At 40.5% G+C, this 20,615-nt stretch overlaps 1 non-coding gene across 1 annotated transcript; it reads right to left on the bottom strand.

Moving 5' to 3' along the window:
- Positions 1–9,650: 9,650 nt before the first annotated feature.
- Positions 9,651–9,724, bottom strand: TRNAY-GUA (transfer RNA tyrosine (anticodon GUA)). The gene has a single exon. It is a non-coding gene; the product is annotated as a tRNA-Tyr (tRNA).
- Positions 9,725–20,615: the final 10,891 nt, after the last annotated feature.

The following is a 20,615-nucleotide window of genomic DNA, read 5'->3' as shown; positions in this document are numbered from 1 at the left end:
TCTTCAGATAAATACCCAGAAGTGAAATTACTGGATCATATAATAGTTCCCATTTTAATTTTTTGAGGCACCTCCATACTGTTTTCCATAGTGGCTGCACCAATTTACATTCCCACCAACAGTGCACAAGGGTACCCTTTTCTTCACATCCTCACCAACACTTGTTATTTCTTGTCTTTTTCACAACAGCTATGCTAACAGGTGTGACGTGTTAGCTCATTGTGATTTTGATTTGCATTTTCCTGATGATTAGTGATGTTGAGCATCTTTTCACATACCTGTTGGCAGTCTGTATGTCTTCTTTGGAAAAATGTCCATTCAGACCATTGGCCCATTTTTAAATCAGATTGTTTGTCTTTTTGTTGTTGAGTTGTATGAGTTGTTGGTATATTTGGATATTAGCCTCTTATCAGAGATATGGTTTGCAAGTATTTTCTCCTATTCAGTAGGTTGCCTTTTCATTTTGTTGATGGCTTCCTTTGCTGTGCAGAAGCTTTTTAGTTTGATGTAATCACGCTTGTTTATTTTTACGTTTTTGCCTTTGCTTTAGGTGTCAAATCCAAAAAATCATCTCCAAGACCGATGTCAAGGCCTTGACTCTTCTTAATGGTCTGAACAAGGGATTATCCGAGAGGGACTCACAGAAAAAGGTGACAGTGCCTTTTGTGTTCAAAGTGCAGAGGGGACAGCTGAGCACTCCCGCCTTCTTGACTTAGAGCAGGAGGGACCATTCCTGGAGTGACAAGGGGGACAGGAGGAATGTGCCATAAAAATGAGCCCAAATCACATTTTTCAAAGTTCATTAATGAACATAGCACTTTCACATTTAGCCATATCCATGTGCCTGTATCATTAACTACCCAATATTTTCCTTGCATTGATTTACACTTTTTATGTAGAAAATTTATTTTTTAAATTAATTATATATATCTCATGATCACTACCACAACAAAAATACCCGTATGTATTGCCACAAGCAGGATGCAACTATAAAGTTAGACAAAGAGGAAAAACCAGTTTTGATGTAGTGAATAACAGTTAATAAGCAGAACTCATGAGCTTCCACAAGCATTCCCTTGAGTGCTGAGCAGTGGCAGCCTTTGGAGTAACCTAGAGCAATGCCAGCGCTGGAGTGATCAATGTAGGGAAACTTGTTACGCCAAGTTTACCACTGCCCGGCAAAAGCCAGGGCATGCAATGGTTCTTTACTGGCCAAGGGAAAACACTGAAGTCCTCTCAATCAAAGCTCAGGGACCACCTAGAGGTCAGTACAGATCCAAGAGCTGCTGGCACTGGGGATCAAATAAATGGACTAAAGTGAATCTCATGCTGAGCAAGAAGTTGGGAACTTGAAATAAAACATCTCATTTGTAACTGACTGGCTAGATGAATGAGCCCGATTTGCGTTGTCTAAGACCGGATCCACTAGACACACGTGGCCATTGAGTGATTGAAATGTGGCTAGTGATGAGAAACTGAATTTTTTATTTATTTATTTTTCACTTAATTATAACTAATTTGAGTTTGAATAGCCACATGCAGCTAGTGGCTAGAGTATGGGACAGCACAGGTTAGGGAATAACCATTATACCATAAAATCATCTGTTTATATCCTTGTAGCAATACCCAAATTTAATAAGATCTCACACTTAATAACAATTCTGAATGGCTTTCTCCACCTGCTTAGATGCAGGTGGATGTCAGTTCAGCCCCGGGGGCCGTCTCTCCTGCTGCTTTTGCCTCCTCATTAGATCCCCACACCTCCACCAAGGGATTGGGAGCCTCAGCCAGTCCTGCTCTCTCACAGATGGGGTCTCGGCTGTCTTGGCTGGTCACAGAGCTCTGCCCAAGTGGTGGCCTCACACCTTCCCTCCCAAGTTTGACTGATATTTCTGTAGCACTGTGTTGGCCCAAATGTTGTGCACTGAGGAGTTTCTATGTTTTTGAAGGCAGCGGGGCAGGTCAGTGAATCCAGGCTTCGGTTGGTGGGAGACCACAAAGAGCTATGCAAACTTTGTGTGGATTAAGTGATGTAAGAGTAAGAGGGTCATGTCAGCAATAGCAGGAAAGTGGTCGAATTTTGTCTGATCCCCAGGACACTGCGTTTGATTATCAAGAATGGCGTTTTACTGAATTTTGCAAGACGAATTTCTCTATTGCACAGACAAGACTAACAGTATAAGAATGGAAGTCACAGAAACAATGACCTTAGAAGACAAGTAGGAAAAAGTTTTGAGGTAAGACTTGAACAGTGGTGGAGAGGTCTTGACCCTCATTGGGAGCCAAATGGCCAAGCCCAGGGAAGCTCCGGCACCTCAGGGGCTTCGATCTGGTTACCATTACCCTTTACTCTCAAGTCCCTCCTGAGAGCAGAAGAGCATCCTGGAACAAAGCAAAAGCACAAGAGGTTTCCCAAATCCACCAGAAGCAGAGGGTGAGACACAGGGACCAGAATGGAGAAGCAAAGAGGTTTAGACACAGAGAGAATTACAATGGGTTTGTTAACTATACACCAATGGGGAACTGGCTTCATTTAAAGACTAAGAAGGACCTGTCTTCCAATAGAGCAAGGGCTAAATTTTCCATGGAAGTGTGTCCACCTCTGAATATATTTCAAAGCTAGCTACAATGTGTATACAGATGTTAATATGAAAATTATATTTAAACAGTAGTAGTAAATAAGAGACTTTGGTTGAGTTATCTCACACATTTACTCATAAAAATGGGAAAGAGTTATTAGAATGTTGTCATTAAACAAAGACAAAAACAGGGTTTATAAAAGAGACAGACTATGGAAACTTGTCACAGAGAAGTTTTAATATGCAGTATTTATTAAGATAGGAAAACAACTAATACAGTGTAGAAGTATGTAAAACAACAAGCATTTAAACAGAAGCTTTTCTGCTGAATCCTCAGTTAGCCAGAAAATACAATAACTGAAACAATTCATCACCTAAGTAGTTTTTTAAAAAATTCACTGTATTAGGTCATAGCATATTTTACACTTGTTTCTGCTAAAAGCTATGTGACTTAAATTCTGATTTTGACCTATAAAAATAAATATTCATAATTTTGAAAAACAGCACTAATTTTTTAAAAATAAAGGATGAACCAGTATTAAGCAAAAAATAAAAATAAAAAAGAGAGACAGAAAAGAGAGGAGAAAGAAAAAAACCACAGATAGCTTGAGAATGGGGCATTGTATTTTTCTTTTCCTTGGTAAACAAGGAAAATCAAAAACCTGAGGACAGCAAAAATATCACAATACATATTTTGAGCTTACTTTGCATCCTAGCCTAGGCCAAACCAGAAGAATAAGTATCAACATCACTTTAGCAATAACCAAGTGGCTTTCAACTTTCTTTACTGAGGCATAATAAATACAAAGGATGAAAACTGTGTAGTTAAAAAACCGTTATCAATGTAAACCCACCTGAATAACTACTGATGTAGCGCCCAGACTAAGGTGTAGAGCATTTCCAGACCCCAGAAAGCTCCCTCATGACTCTTCCCAGGCAAGAGCTCACAGAGTGATCTCTACCTACCACCAATCACCAACTTCTATCAATACAGGTTAGTTTTTCCTGCCCCTGACTTTCAGATAAATTGAATCAAAAAGTACGTACGGGGTTTTTGAGGGGGACCATGGGTCTGACTGCTTTCACTCCACATTGTGTCTGTGAAATTTATCCATGATTTTCATGTAGTTCTTTGTTTCTGTGTGCTTTCCTTGTATGACTATATCCGATGGCTTTATTTATTCCACTATTCTTGGACACGTGAATTGCTCCCAGTTTAGGATATTTTGAATTGGTATGAACATTCTTTTAAATGTCTTTTGGACATTTGAAAATAAGGAGAATGATAATAAATTTTCATATATCGAGGAATATGGGGAAGCCATTTTAGTTTTAAAACCTGATTCGGGGGCCGGCCCCCTGGCTTAGTGGTTAAGTGTGCACGCTCTGCTACTGGCGGCCAAGGTTCGGATCTCGGGCGCGCACTGACGCACCGCTTCTCCGGTGATGCTGAGGCCGCGTCCCACATATGACAACTAGAAGGATGTGCAACTATGACATACAACTATCTACTGGGGCTTTGGGGAAGAAAAAAAGGAGGAGGATTGGCAATAGATGTTAGCTCAGAGCTGGTCTTCCTCAGCAAAAAGAGGAGGATTAGCATGGATGTTAGCTCAGGGCTGATCTTCCTCACACACAAAAAAAACACGTGACTCAGCCTGAACTTGTTTTTGCCTGAGTGGCCTGATTTGTGGCCTGTCAAACATGCATTGTACATCTGCTTTAAGCATTAAATATTATCCCAAAGCAAAGAATGTACTCTTCAAAGATAGGGATGAATGCCTACCTTCCTCTGAGGCCAATCAATAGCAGCACTTCTTTGAAGACAAGCATTCCTTCCCAGAAACCAGGGTCAGGTTGACCTGCTGTGTATGTGCTAAACTGCAATGAAATATCTCCTTGTGACTTTGAAAAAAAAAAGTATTCCTATCACGCTTGATGTATGCTCTTTGTTCTGAAACGATGTATAATCACGCTGTAAACCACGCTTCTCCGGAGTGAGTTCTTCCCTGGTGGAGACTGCACTTCCGGGCTAGTCCTCAGCTTGGCTCAGATAAATCTCACCTTATCTTTCTTATCTATAGACTGGTTATTGATTATTTGTGTCGACAGTGGACATATTCACACATTTCTCTAGGGCAGTCCATTCCAATAGAAATATAATGCCAGTCATGGGAATTTTAAATTTTCTAGTAGATACATTTTAAAAACTAGAGGTGAAATCAATTTTAATAATATTTTTTGAGACCTACTATATGTCAAATATATATTATCAATAAATATATATTATCATTGCAACATGTGACACTAGCAAGATTCAAGTGTTCAGCAGCTATATGTGGCTTGTAGCTACTATACTGGTCAGCACAGTTCTAAGGTAGAGAACTAAAAGTAGAATTTCTGGGCCACAGCATACAACTGTGTGTGTATGACACTTAGTTGATACTTCCAAAAATTTTTCCAACATTGTTGAACTTATTTATACTCTTACCAGAAATGAATGAGAGTTTCCAGTGCTCCCCATCCTGTCAACATTTGGAATTGTGAGTCTCTTGCTTTTTAAGTCAGGTTTATGAGGTGATAATTACGTACAGTAAAATTTGCTAACATTAGATTATACTACATATTTTTCAATGGTACAATTTCTTTTCAAGGCTGGATTTTGGTGGTTGCTGTGATAAAAAGCAAGTATCATGCAGGGCTGGCCCGGTGGCACAGTGGTTAAGTGTGCACACTCCACTTTGGTGGCCCAGGGTTCTTGGGTTCGGATCCCATGCACACACCCACGCACCGCTTGTCAAGCCATGCTGTGGCGGGGTTCCATGTAAAGTAGAGGAAGATGGGCGCGGATGTTAGCCCAGGGCCAATCTTTCTCAGCAAAAAAGAGGAGGATTGGCATCAGATGTTAGCTCAGTGCTGATCTTCCTCACACACACAAAAAAACCAAGTACCATGCAAAAAATCCATGTGGAACAAGAAATGAAGGTGGTGGTTCGAGAAGCTGTGCAGTGCACAACACCAAGGCATACGATTTTGAAATGTCAGAACACTGAAAACAACAAATCTCTCTATGAACTTTTGCAGAGAATCAAGAGAACACATAAGAATATCCACAGCACCAGCCACATACCCACAAATTATAGAAGTCTATGTGAACTCAGCAAACAACAGCACTCGCCAAGTAAAGTGATATTCTTCTTGTCAGCCAGTGTGTCAGGAGATTAGACCAAACAGGAAAGAGAGAGAATTTTCAGGCAATCAAAGATTAGTCATTAACTAAATCAATTTAATATAAGTCAAAGGTTTAAAGTTAACTATAGATCTTGACATCGTAAATTAAGCTGATACATATTGGAATGTGAGAATGTTGGAATCATATATTGGTATACATGGAATCATATATTAGAAGACACCTAAAAATATTTACCAAAACTTGTAAATGGAATAATTGAGTCCTTCAGTTTCTAGAATTATAAGAATGTATCCCCTTCTAAAGATATTACCTGGTATATTTAATTTACTTGAAGACATAACTTTAAAATTTTATCAATTGAAATACTTATGGGAAGTAATGTTCGCTTATTTGACCAGCACAACCAGTACAGGAAATTTAGGAAATCCAACTTAATTAGGGTTTTCAAGCCAAAATAAACCCAAGATTTGTATAGACTAGAATATTATGCTACCCTTATTTCCTACATTATGAGAAAATCTGAAGGAAAATATATGAGTTTTTAGACCAAAATTATTAAACCATTCTAATTTCTCTAAGAAGTCACCTTGATAAATAAAAAATCCAACCTGACAAACTTTTTCAATGCCATTATATATCAAATATTTAAATTATTTACATTGTTTAAAAGTGTTAAGATTCCTCTCTGTTATCAACTTCACTTCTTTTCTTTTTTGTACCAAGCAATCAAGACGATTAATTTAATCTACAGCTAAATATTTTATTTTTCCAAGTTACAAATTCAGCAACAAAATTTTTCCCAAAGGAAATATCACATTTGAGACAGAAAGATATAAAACTTTTTTTCTAGAAATTCTTAATTCTGTTATTTTAAATTTATACGTAAATTTATATAAGTGATTATTACTGCCCTTAAACTAATCTGGGCAGTAATGCCTTGAAATTGTTAGAGACCTAATTTATCTACTCTCTCCAGAGGAAGAAACACTATATTCATTTCTTTCTGAGAAAATACATTTATAAAAGGGAAAATTCCATCAACCTACTGGGCATTCTAAAGGAACAAATTGTGGTAAGTAACATTATTGAAGTTGGAAACAGAGGCAATGATATCTATTAATAATGCCTACTGGTGAGGGAAGCAAAAGGAAATAATTTAGCAACATGAGGTCCTTGAAAGACCCTCAGTGCTAAAAACTGGAGTAATTCCATGATATCCTTTTGAGTCACAGAAGACATTCTCTTTTCCAGGGTATATATCTGTGCATGAAGTCATTGCTTTTCAAGATTTTGTTAAGGGTTGAACTTGCTTCCAGTTCTGGAAAGTATTAAATCTTGATTTGTATAGTTGTCAGAATTGTTCATGTTGCTGATTTAATTGCTTGTTTGTAATGCTATAACTGTCTTTCCTCTCCTTTCTGCAGTCTAATTTAAACAATCATTAAAGGACATTAAAGAAAAATTTTTTTAGCTATTTAAAAACTTGAGTATACCAATCAAAGAAAGTGGCCCCTTGCATGCTAGAAATTCAGTTTTCTTCCTGTGCTAAGACCGCCTTTAAGTGTAGGAATTTATTAAAGCAAAGAGTTCCTGTGGAGGGGTCGTGTATACTCAGGTCATCCTTATTACAGATATTCCACTTTTTGCAGAAATTGACACCAATTGATTGGGCCTATAAGGTTCTCTCATTTGATAGACAAGAAGTGAACAACTTCTCATTGCTACTGTCTCCAGTACCAGGAAATACCAGAATCTGTAGCACAAAAGGCAATCAAAAAAGACTCACAGGGCCGGCCCCATGGCATAGCGGTTCAGCGTGCCAGCTCCGCTGCTGGCAGCCCGGGTTCGGATCCCGGGCGCACACTGACGCACCGATTGTCAGGCCATGCTGTGGCGGCGTCCCACATAAAGTGGAGGAAGATTGGCATGGATGTTAGCTCAGGGCTGATCTTCCTCACAAAAAAACAACGAAAGACTCACAGACTGGATTAGCTGTCATCTGCCACCTAACAGCAAATGGATCCTTGTCAACCACCACTAGCTGTCCAACATATGCAATAGAATATCTCTGTGTAATGTTCAAATGTCCTTCTGTTGTACCAGCTCCTTAGTTAATCAGGAGGGCACCACTCCTCTTATTAGAATATCATAGATAGATGTATAGAAAGATTGTTGTATTGGCAAGTAAGTGAAGAAAGGGACATTGACAGAGTTGGAAAAGAAATTGGACAATAATTTGGTACCGCTTCTGTGGAAGGCAAATTTGCAGGATTTACTAAAATTAGGAGCATATGAACACCACAATGTAGCAATTGCACCGCCAGTTGTCCACACTATAGAAATACCTGCATAAGTAGCCAAAGATAAGTGAACAAGAATGAGGGGTGCAGCATTATCTGTAACCATGAAACCAACTTAATTTAAAAAGCAATATGAAAAAGGTTAAATAAATAATGCACAAATTATGGAAGAAATGTCTTTGTCAAAAATAATGCAGAGGATAATTGTGATGATGATTCCGCTGATCACAACATTGTTGATAGAGCCGTTACCAAATCCAGGCACATCCTGGGGATAGGATACTTTTGCTGGCTTCACATTACAGATGAAAAAATTGTGGCACATCAGCACCAAATGCTGGCAAGGATGTGGAGCAACAGGAACTCTCATTCATTGCTGGTGGGACTGCAAAGTGGTACAGCCACCTTGGAATACAGTTTGGCAGTTTCTTACAAAACTAAAAATATTCTTAATATGTGATCCAGCAATTGCACTCCTTGCTATTTATCCAAAGGAGTTGAAAAGTTATGCCCACGCAAAAACTTTCACACAGATGCTTATAGTAGCTTTATTCATAATTGCCAAAACTTAGAAGTAATCAAGATGTTTTTCAATAGTTGCATGGATAAATAAACAGTGGTACACCCAGACAATGGAATATTATTCAGCACTTAAAAGAAAGACACTATCGAGCCATGAGAAGACACGGAGGCATCTTCAATACATATTACTAAGTGACAGAAGCCAATGTGAAAAGGCTCCATACTGTATAATTCCAACTCTACAACATTATGGAAAAGACAAAACTACAGAGAGAGTAAAAAGATCAGTGGTTGTCAGAGGTGCAGGGAGGGGGATGAATAGGCAAAGCAGGAAGGATTTTTAGGGCAGTGAAAATACTCCGTATGATACTATAATGGTGGATACATGCCATCATACATTTGTCCAAACCCATGGAATGTACAACACCAAGAGTGAACTGCAATGTAAATTATGGACTTTGGGAGATTATGATGTGTCAATGTAGATTCATCGGCTGTAACAACTGTATCGCTCTGGTAGGAGATGTTAATAAAGAGGGAGGCTATGCACATGGGAGGGGGGACAGGGATTATATGAAAAATCTCTGTACCTTCCCCTCCAATTTTGCCCTGAACCTGAAACGCTCTAAAAAATAATCTTGATTTAAAAAAAGTAAGGACACTTGAGAAGCTCAGTCTTCCTGGAGTAAGCATTTTGAAAAATGAATGCAAGCACATCTAGAAAATTAAACACACACGCACACAAATATTGAATCACCAAAAGTTCAACTTACTCTTCCAAGCCTACAAAGGGCAAAATAAAGATTTTATCCCACCACACCAGAAGCCGGGTTCTTAGATCTCTGTTTCAGGAATTCCTCTAATACACGTGTAAACCTGATAATCCCAGCAGATATCCTGTGAGAATCAGGTTGGGGAGGCGGGATGGCTCCTGACAGGTATTAGACGTGAGGTGGATAGGACCCAAAACACAGGAAGGTAAATTTTCTAAGAGGAAATCTATAGTTGATCAAGGGCAGGAAACAGGTGAGGCAGTTAAAAACCACACACCTCCCACGTCCCTGGATGGGCTCAAACCGCCAACCTTTCGGTTTACAGCCGAACGCGCTAGCCGATTGCGCTACAGAGACGCAGGACACCTCGTCTCCTGGCCATGTTAGGGAGTGAGCACGTACTAACTCCTAGGCTCTGCTGCCCGCCTTGCAGGAAAACTGCAAGTTCCAAAGCCTCGGAAAACCAGAGAGATTACCTTATTGAATCGAGTTCTTCGTCTCATTGTAGACCTGTGCGTTGCGTGATTCCAAAAGCAGAAGGGCAGACGAACGGCCTCGCTCTCCTTCCTTGCCCATGACTCGATTCAGAAGCCAGTACCTCCGGAGTCACCCGGGGTGCGACTCTCCCGGGCCTGAGCCGAGTGGGGTCCAAGGACACCTGAACGCCCTGTGGGCACCCAGGATGGCTCTTCCCGTCGCTTCGCCTTCACCCGACTGCCCTTCGTCGCCAGCTCTCCCCAGGCCCGGGACGGATGCGCGGGCTGGAACGAGTGGGAAGGACATACAGCGGTCAGAGAATGAACATTTGCCCACCCTTCCGAGAGGCTTCGGGGCTGGTGGGGTGCTGCCGCTTCCTTCTTCGGATTCTTGGGTCCAGCACGCGAGCTCCGCGAGGGCAGGGGTCGTGGTGATGGTCGCCCGTGGGCCCCCTGGCCGAAAACAGGGTCTGGCACTCACCAGGGCGCTCTATTAGGTCTTGTTGAATTCATACATCGTCTTTAGCTTTTAGTCTCACGAAGAACCCTGAGAATGGAAAGAATGAAACGTTTCTCAAAGTGGAATTTCTTCTTAAAATGTCTTGATTCCAGTTAATTGCGCAGCGTTCCGTGGGGCGGCAACGCGAAAGGCCTACAGCGCACCGTCTGCACGCTTGAGCTCCCCGCGCCCGGCTCCGCTGCGTTCGTGTGCTCAGTGCGGTCGGTGGGGTCGGTGAGGACCGGAGGCGGGAAAAGGGATGGGGTCAAAAGGGAAGCGCAAAGAGCACGGAAAGTAGCAGTGGAGGCGACTACAGGGTCAGCAAGACCTCCTAGGAGGCCTGTGCAGAGGCAAGGGCCAGACCCTGCGGAGATGAGAAGCGTTTTTGTTATCCTAGCAGAATGAGGAGGAAAGGAGGGGAAAACAGAGAGAGAACAGGAAAGAACGAAAAACGCGAAGACCTGTGGCTCTGTAAAATAAAGCAGCAAAATATTACGAAAGCTTTTACGTCAAAACGACCTCAAGAAAGCACAGCAGCTGCCAGCAGGCCGCTGGCTCTGGGCGATCCCGCAGTGTTTACTACCCTGCGTTGTGCCTGCAGCACCTTTGGTTCCAATCCGAGTCACGGGGGTATCCGGTCACTTTATGGCGGGAGTTAAAAATCTCTGCATCAGCCTCGCTGTTTACCTGCGGCGAGAGAGCAGTTACCTGTGGCTCCGGAGCTCTCCGCGCCGAGAAGAACAGAAAGGAAACCCCACGGTGCGCACACCGTGAGCGTTCTAGAGAAACGCTGAACTTGCTCTGAGTCTGAACATGCACGGCACCTATCCGAAAAGGTGCCGCCTTGTACTGGCATGTTTCCACTTCTGCACCCATTTTTCTGGTTGAGATATTTCAAACATCAGTGGGGCCTTTTTAGACCAAATGACATGAAACGACAATTCGCACTCCAACTGGATGCTTTAAATAAAAGGTAATAGAATCTAAACTTGATAACATCCCCCTCCTGCAATTTTTTGGCTAACAGTAAATGATGGAAGTATACATCAGATAAAGTGCACAAATCTTGAGCACATAGCTCGGCGAATTTTCATAAAGGCAACCACTACCTAGGTCAAGTTATAGAATATTGGTGTCAGTCCAAAAATTTAGACTTCCTTTCCAGTCAATCTTCACACCACCCCCACTTAGGCAATTTCTATCTCTGTAGATTAGTTTTGCCTGTTCTTGAACTTCCCAGAAATAAATGTGCTTTTTGTGCCTGGCTTCTTTTTTTTCTCCATGCAACATAATGCTTTTGAGATGCATCCATTTTGTTGTGAGTGTCAGTAGATCAGTTTGGTATTACAGATGAGTGTTATTTCAATGTGTGAATATACTACAGTTGATGGACAATTGGGATATTTCCAATTTGGGCTATTGTGAATAAGGCTGCCATAGATATTCCTGCATGAGTCTTTGTGTGGACTTGTGCATTCATCTCTTTTAAGCATAAATCTAGTAGTGGAATTGCCGGGTCATAGGCCTTTATATTTTTAACCTTATTAGAAACTACCAGTTTTCCAGGATGGTGCACGATTCTAGACTCTCACCAGCAACAAGAGATACAGTTGCTACACATTCTTGTCAGCACGTGGTGTTCTCTGTCTCTTAAATTTTACCCATTCTGATGGGTGTGTAACGGTATATCATAGTATTTTAAATTTCCGTTTCCCTAGTGAGTAATGATGCCATTTTTATGGGCACCATAAAGAAATCTTCTTTAGGAAAGAGACCCTGTTCAAGAGTTTTGTCCACTTTTAATTGGCTTGACTTTTTTGGTTTTACTTTTTATAGAAAATTTGTAGTATTAGAATAGATTTAGATTTACAGAAAAGTTAAGATCATACAGAGGATTTCCATACACCCCACATCCTGTTTCCCCTACTATTAACAGCTTACATTGGAATGGTACATTTGTCATCATTAATGAATGAATACATTATTATTAACTAACGTCCCTCTTTTATTCAGATTTTTACCTAGTGTCCTTTATCTGTTCCAGGATTCCATCCAGGATATCCCGTTGCATTTAGTTATTATGTCTCCTTATGCTCCTCTTGAGACTGTCACAGTTCCTCAGACTTTCCTTCTATGACCTTGATGACCTTGAGAATTCTCAGGATTAATGGTCAGGTATTTTGTAGAATGTCCCTCAACTGGTATTTGCCTGATATTTTTCTCATGATTAGACTGGAGTTTTCGGTTTGGGGGGACAAAATGCCATTCTCATCACTTTGTACCATGGTATGTACTATCCAGGTGACTTACCAATGTTGATGTTAATCTTCATCTGGCTGAGGTAGTGTTTGTTAGATTTCTCTACTGTAAAGTTAATCTTTTTAGCCCATTTCCATACAGTCCCTTTGATTATCTCACACTTAAGGAGGGTAGAGTATCTACATAAATTATTTGGGATACTTCTGCATGGGACATTTGTCTATTTTCCTTATTTATTTATTTCTATTAGTATGGACTCATGGATATTTATTTTATACTTTGAGGTTATAACCCAATACTATTTTATTTATTTTCTTGCCCAAATTGTTCCAGTTTCGGCCATTGTGAGTGTTTTCAGTTGGCTTCTCTGTCCCTTTGACATACCCTCATCACAGTAGAAGTTTTTTTTGTTGGTTGAGTTTGGTTTTTTCTTTAGTACTTTCTGGCACTGCAAGATGCTCCAGGCTGATCTTGTATATTTCCTGCCCCAGTCTTAGTTTCAGCCACTTCTCCAAAGAGCCCTGATTCCTTTTATTGGTGGCTTGCCTTTTTATTATTGGCATCTAAAGTTTTTTGTATTCAGAATTTGAGTCTTTTGTTAGATAAATGTATTGCAAATAACTTCTCCCAGTCTGGCTTGCCTTTTCACTTTCTTATGATGATATTTGATGAGCATAGTTTTTTTTTTTTTTTTATGAAATCCAACATCCATATATGTTTTTCTTCTATTGTTAAGGTCTTTGTGTTTTCTGAGAAATCTCTCCTTCCTCAGGATCATGAATATATTATCCTGCACTTCATTCTAGGAGCTTTAGATATTTAATTTCGACTTTTAAATTTATGGCTCATCTCAAATTCATTTCCTGAACACAGCAGGCTTGGAAATACTAAACACTGAGAATCACGGTGTACCCACAGACAATATGACCTCCCAGAAACCTGCTTTGTATTTTCCGTGTAAAAACATTCACAATATTTTCCTGCTCTGCTCTGGTGCTGTCCTGCCTTGTTCCTGTCTCCTCCCCCCAGGCCCTGGGCTGGAGAACTGGTGGAAGCACTGGTATATAGAATCCAATGACTTTCCTTCCTAACTGCCAACTACTTCTCACACCCACTAAACTGGTGACTAGAAACTGAAACGTGACTGCCAACCCACAGTGTCTCTAAACACTCGTGGTTCCATAACCTTATTTGCCACCAGCAACAGCGGTGGGGAGGTGGCCTCTGCTCACTTCTGCCAACTCTCTTGAGTGTATCTCATTTCTATCCAGAGCCCAACTTGCAAGGGAATCTGAGAAGCATAAGTTTTAGCTTTCCAACCTCTTCAACTAGAATGAGGATGGGATGGATTTTGAGTGAGCCAACCCACATTTAAAGTTATTTTTAATCCCCCCACAGGAGCACTGCATAGTTTTCAAAGACATCCTCTTTTTTTTTTTTAAGATTTTATTTATTTGTTTTTTTCCCCCAAAGCCCCAGTAGATTGTTGTATGTCATAGCTGCACATCCTTCTAGTTGCTGTATGTGGGACGCCGCCTCAGCATGGCCGGAGAAGCCGGGCGTCGGTGCTCGCCTGGGATCCGAACCCAGGCCGCCAGCAGCGGAGCGCGCGCACTTAACTGCTAAGCCACGGGGCCGGCCCGAGAGACATCCTCTTTTTGAATATGCAGAGAGAAGATGGGATAAAAGGACATATACTAAACTTCTTAGAGTTTAGTATAAACTCCACTCCTGCTGGAAGTGGAGAAGGGAATGGGAGTGAGATAAAGAGAGAAAATAATAAAAGACAGTCAGGGCCTTGCTCAGAGCAGCCACCACAGTGTGTCCTGAACTAAGGAGCATAATCATCTTCATCCTTTGCACCTGGGATCTAAGAAAACATATTAACAGCTAGATGGAATTCCAAAACTGCTGTAGGAAGACAGACAATTTATGAAAGCAGACCAGTCTATTAACAAAGGCAGGAAGAAACCTTTTTAAAAAACCAAAAAGAAAGAAACCACACAAGGAAGTGGTAGAAATGAGACTACGTCAGGAATCCCCAACACAACACACTAATATCTGCTAATTGTAATGGACCCAATCTTCTCAGATTGGATATAAAACTAAATTCCAGATACAGCAGTTTATTAGACAGAAAAGGATTAAATATTAAGAGCAGTACTAGACTAATTATAAACAAAAGAATAAAACAGTGAAAACATGAATATCAGACAAAGGTACACAGCAAAAAAAGCTTTAAAGGAGAGGGCCAAAATCCTAGCATCTATCTGGAATCTACTCTAGTTGTCTTTCCTTGAACCGGCGTCCCTGGGTGGCTGCAGAGCTATGGTGAGGGGAAGAAACCCTGGAGTGAAATTTTCATTTATTCACTCTTGTATAAGACTCTGTAAGGCCTAAGAATTCAAAAGCAAGATTCTATCCTTCCCTTTTCCAGGGACTCAAAAGAGGCATAGGAAGGAGAGAAACTCAATTATCATCCAGATCTTCTGGGGTCACTGAGACACATCCCCACTAGTCCAGCTGTCTGAACTGTCCCTGGGTCTTGAATGCCTGCTTGGGGAAAAGAACTGGTGTTCCTATCTAGGTTGAGAGGAAAGGGTTTGGGAGGCACCAAGCAATGGGAGGGCAAAGAGAATGTGTCAGCAAGTGAGGAAATAAACTTTCCGTCGGTCCACGCCAGATATGGAGCAGAGAGAAGAAACTGGATGGATTTCTGATGCTTTTCTACTGAGATCTTTTTTTTTTTTTTTTTTGGTAAGGAAGATCAGCCCTGAGCTAACATCCATGCTAATCCTCCTCTTTTTGCTGAGGAAGACCGGCTCTGAGCTAACATCTATTGCCAATCCTCCTCCTTTTTTTTTCCCCCAAAGCCCCAATAGATAGTTGTATGTCATAGTTGCACATCCTTCTAGTTGCTGTATGTGGGATGCGGTCTCAGCATGGCCGGAGAAGCAGCGTGTTGGTGTGTGGCCGGGATCTGGACCCAGGCCGCCAGTAGCGGAGCGCCCGCACTTAACCACTAAGCCAAGGGGCCGGCCCCTCTACGGAGATCTTCTACCCACTTGTAAAGAGGCTACCTCAAAATTAGGCTTTTTCAAATCTGGTATTTGGATTTGAATGCCAAACTTTATGGTGTTGCCTGACATGAGTCTCCTATGCTAGCCTTTGCTCTGGGTGTCCTTTTTGTTCATTGATTATATCTTCCAAAAATGACACTGAGAACATCTATTTTAGAACTGTTTTCTCCAAGAGCTTCCAGTGAATCTTTCTGATTTGAGATAGTGTGCCCTGTTGCTGGGAAGCATTGGTGTTCAGTGATAGTATTCTCACCTCCCATGCTGGAGACTCAGGTTCGATTCCCGGCACAATGCCATGTGCATAATAATCTTACTTTGAACACTGTATTGCTCAGGTATTTTAGGTGGATTCAAGGTTATGACCTCCAGGAACAGCCCCGACATTATGGGGGGCAAATAGGAGCTAAATCTCCTCAGGTTATTTCCAAGTAGAAGACATCAAGGAATTTGTGTGAACAGGGACTATGTCTTTGAAGCACAAGTGCATCTGAAGGGTCGCTGAGGTGTTGCATATGTGGGCCTAAAATCAGTGTTACTTTTATTCTTTCTCCTGTTGGATTCCTGGAATCCAAAGAGTCATCTGGTCACTGATTCGCATGCTGGATCTTGGACATACCACTGGGCCATGTCTCACTATGTAGTGGGGATTAAGAAATGAAATTGCTGAAAGGAGAGAAGCCACAAGGCTGGGCAGACAGCCCTGTGGAGAGGGAGGAGTGAGGGGCCCAGGGAAGGGAGAGACCTGGGGGGAGGGATCCACAGGGAGACTGGAGAAACTGTGTAGACTGGCCTCAAGCCTTCCTGTGGAGGTAGGCCTCAGTCTTTCGGTGGTCTTGGTAAAACTAAGGATGAGTTCCAAGTGGAGAGCAGAACATACAGGAAAATCATTTTTATCACCCATTTGTTTTATACTCCACCAGGGAAGTCTTCTGTGTAGAGGATCATTTTTATGCTTGTGAGGAAGGAGCACTTGGGGGAGACCATGACAATCACTAGCTGTGGAGGTTTGGAGGAGGAGACTCTGGAAAGCAAAAGCCCGGATTGTCTCATTTTTCCACTTCATTTTCATCAACTACTTTCCTTAACAAAGCTTTTGTGGGTCCCAGACATCATATTGCAGCTGCCATGTTGGCGTGTTGAGTAACTGCCACTGCTAATTTCTTTCTTGAAGGGATAAGAAATGATTGACCCAGAGCCATGGGAGGGAGATGCAAGAGCAGAACTTAAAATGCTTCTCTCCATTTTGTCCTCTCTTTCCTACTTCGGAACATCAATCTTCCATACACGCTAGTTCAAAATAGCCTTCAATCTCTATGGAGGTTTATAATCTTTCATAATTGCTGTAAGCCATGCTTCCTTCTTGCTTCTATAAATCTTCTAGGGTTGATTTTGAGGAGCTGGTCAGCAGCCCAAACTAGTTCAACATCCTGGATCATTTGTCTGGTTTTGGTATTAAGGTAAAGCCTGCCTCATAAAATGAGTTGGCTTCTATTTCCTGGAAGAGATTGTAGAGAAGTGGTATTGTTTCTTTCTTAAATGTTTCATAGAATTCACCAGTGAAACCCCCTAAGTCTGGTGCTTTGTTTCAGAAGGTTATTAATTGTTGATACAATTTATTTAATAGATATAGGCCTATTTAGATTATCAATTTCTCCTTGTGTGAATTTTGGTAACTTGTGTTTGTTAGGGATTTGGTCCATTTCATCTAAGTTATCAAATTTGTGAGCAGATGGTTGGTCATAATATTTCTTTATTATTGTTTAATGTCCATGGGATCAGTACTGAGGATCCTTCTTTCATTCCTGTTATCAGTAATTTGTATCTTCTCTCTTTATTTCTTGCTTAGCCTGTCTAGAGGTTTATCAATTTTAGAGATCATTTGAAAGAACTAGCTTTTGGTTTCATTGATTTTTCTCTAACTTTCTATTTTCAATTTTGTTGATTTCTGCTCTAGTTTTTATTATTTCTTTTCTTATGCTTACTTTAGATTTGATTTGTTCCTGTTCTTTTCTTTTCTTTTTTTTTTTTTTTTGGCATTTCCTAAAGTGGAAGCTTAGATTATTGACTTTAGACCTTTCTTCTTTGCTAACATATGCAATCAATTCTATGAATTTCCCTCTCAGCATTATTTTACTGCAACCCAACATTTTTATAAGTTGTATTTTCATTTTTGTTGAGCTCAAAATAATTAATTTCTCTTGAGACTTTTTCTTTGACCCATGAGACATTTTAAGTGCTTTGTATAATCTCAAAATTTTGGGATTTTCCTGCTGTCTTTCTGTTATTGATTTCAAGTTTAATTCCTTTGTGGTCTGAGAGCGTGCATTGTATGATCTTTTAATTTTGTTGGGATGTGTTTTATGGTCCAGAATGTGGTCTGTCTTGGTGAATGTTCCATGTAAGCTTGAAAAGAATGTGTATTTTGCTGTTGTAGGATGAAGTAATGTATAAATGTCAATCGGATCCAATTGATTGATGGTGCTGTTCAGTTCAACTATACCCTCACTGAGTTTCTGCCCACTGGATTTGTCAATTACTGATAGATGGGTGTTGAAGTCTCCAACTATAATAATGAATTTATCTATTTCTCTTTGCAATTTTATCAATTTTTGCCTCACATCTTTTCATGCTGTGCTGTTAGGCACCTACTCATCAAGTATTGTTATATCTTTTGGAGAACTGACACCTTTAACATTACGTAATGCCCCTCTTTATTCCTGATCATTATTCTTGCTCTGAAGTCTGCTCTGTCTGAAATTAATATAACTAACACTCCAGTTTTCTTTTGATTAATATTAGCATGGTATATCTTTCTCTATCTCTTTACTTTTAATTTATCTGCATCTTTATATTTCAGGTAAGTTTCTCATTCGAAATATGGTGTTGGAAGAGAGCTCTGTGGATATCGTGGACTGCCAGAAAGACAAACAAGTGGGTTCTAGGGCAAATTAAGCCTGAACTATTGCTGGAAACAAAAATGATAAAACTGAGGCTGTCCTTCTTTGGCACATCATGAGAAGGCAGGATTCTTTTGAAAAAACAATAATGCTGGGAGAAGTAGAAGGCAGCAGGAAAAGAGGAAGACCAAATATGCAATGGATTGACTCCATAAAGGAAGGCGTAGGCGTGAGTTTACAGGAGCTGAGTAGAGCTGTTGAGGACAGGACATTGTGGGCGTCACTCATTCACAGAGTAGCCAGGAGTCAGAGCTGATCTGATGGCATGTCACACACGCAAGTTTCTTATAGGCAACATACAGTTGTGTCTTGGTTTCCACTCTAATAGTCTTTATTTTTTAACTGATATATTTAGACCACTCACATTTAAAGTGATTATTGATTTAGTTGGATTAATATCTACCATATTTCCAATTGTTCCTATTCATTGCCCCTGTTCATTGTTCACTGTTTTTTTCCTCCGCTCTTTTTCAACCTTCACCGGTTTTACGTGTTTTGGTTGTGTGTGTGTGTGTGTGTGTGTGTGTGTGTGTGTGAGGAAGATTAGCCCTGAGCTAACATCCGATGCCAATCCTCCTCTTTTTGCTGAGGAAGATTGGCCCAGGGCTAACATCTGTGCCCATCTTCCTCTACTTTATATGGGACTCTACCACAGCATGGCTTGACAAGTGACACGTCAGTGCGCGGCCGGGATCCGGGCCTGCGAATCCCAGGCTACGGAACTGGAGCACACACACTTAACCGCTTTGCCATTGGGCCGGCCCCAAGCTTCTCTGATTTTAATTTCGTATTTTACATGATTATATTTTATCTTCTCTCTTAGTATATCAATTATATTTCCTTTTAAAAAATGTTTAGTGGCTGCCCTATAGTTTGCAATTTACATTTACAATTAATCTAAGTCAACTTTCAAATAACACTATATATAATGCTTCACAGGTAGTACAGGTTCTTGTAACAGAGTGTTCCTAATTCCTCCTTAACCATCCCTTATAATGTTGCTGTCATTCATTTAATTTCTCCATGAGCTGTAATCACCCAATATTTTTGTTTTATAATTACTTTGAACAAACTGTTATCTGTTAGATCAATTAACAATAATACAAATAAAAGGTTTTATTTTATCTTCATTTATTGCTTCTCTAATGTTCTTCTTTTCTTTATGTAGATATGAGTTTCTAACCTATGACATTTTCCTCTCTTGAGAACTTCTTTTAACATTTCCTGCTAGGCAGATTTACTGGCAACAATTTCTATATTTTTATTTTTCTGAGAAAGTCTTTAGTTCTCCTTCATTTTTATTTATTTTATTTTATTTATTTCTTTTGTGTGTGTGAGGAAGGTCAGCCCTGAGCTAACATCCATACCAATCCTCCTCTTTTTGCTGAGGAAGACCGTCCCTGAGCTAACATCTATTGCCAATCCTCTTCCCTTTTTTGTCCCTTTTTCTCCCCAAATCCCCAGTAAATAGTTGTATGTCATAGTTGCACATCCTTCTAGTTGCTGTACATGGGACACTGCCTCAACATGGCTGGATAAGCAGTGCGTAGGTGCATGCTCGGGATCTGAACCCTGGCCACCAGCCGCAGAGCGCGTGCACTTAACCACTAAGCCACGGAGCCTGCCTTCGTTCATTTTTAAAGGATAATTTCACAGGATACAGAATTCTAGGCTGTTGGGGGGTTTTCTTTCAACACTTTACATATTACACTGCATTATGTACTTGCTTGCATGGTTTCTGAAGAGAACTCCGATGTAATACTTACCTATCTTCCTCTATAGATAAGGTGTGTTTTTCTTCAGACTTCTTTCAAGATGTTCTCTTTGTCTTTGATTTTGTGCAGTGTGAATATTATATGCTGTGATGGTCAATTTTATGTGTCAACTTTACTGGGCCATGGTGCCCAGATATTTGGTCAAACATTATTCTGGATGCTTCTGTGAAGGTGTTTTTGGGATGAGATTAACATTTACATT

The sequence above is a fragment of the Diceros bicornis genome, chromosome 4 (assembly GCF_020826845.1).
Source record: "Diceros bicornis minor isolate mBicDic1 chromosome 4, mDicBic1.mat.cur, whole genome shotgun sequence".
Taxonomy (NCBI): Eukaryota; Metazoa; Chordata; class Mammalia; order Perissodactyla; family Rhinocerotidae; genus Diceros; species Diceros bicornis.
Note: the sequence above shows the minus strand (reverse complement) of the source record. Positions and strands in the feature narration are given on the sequence as shown.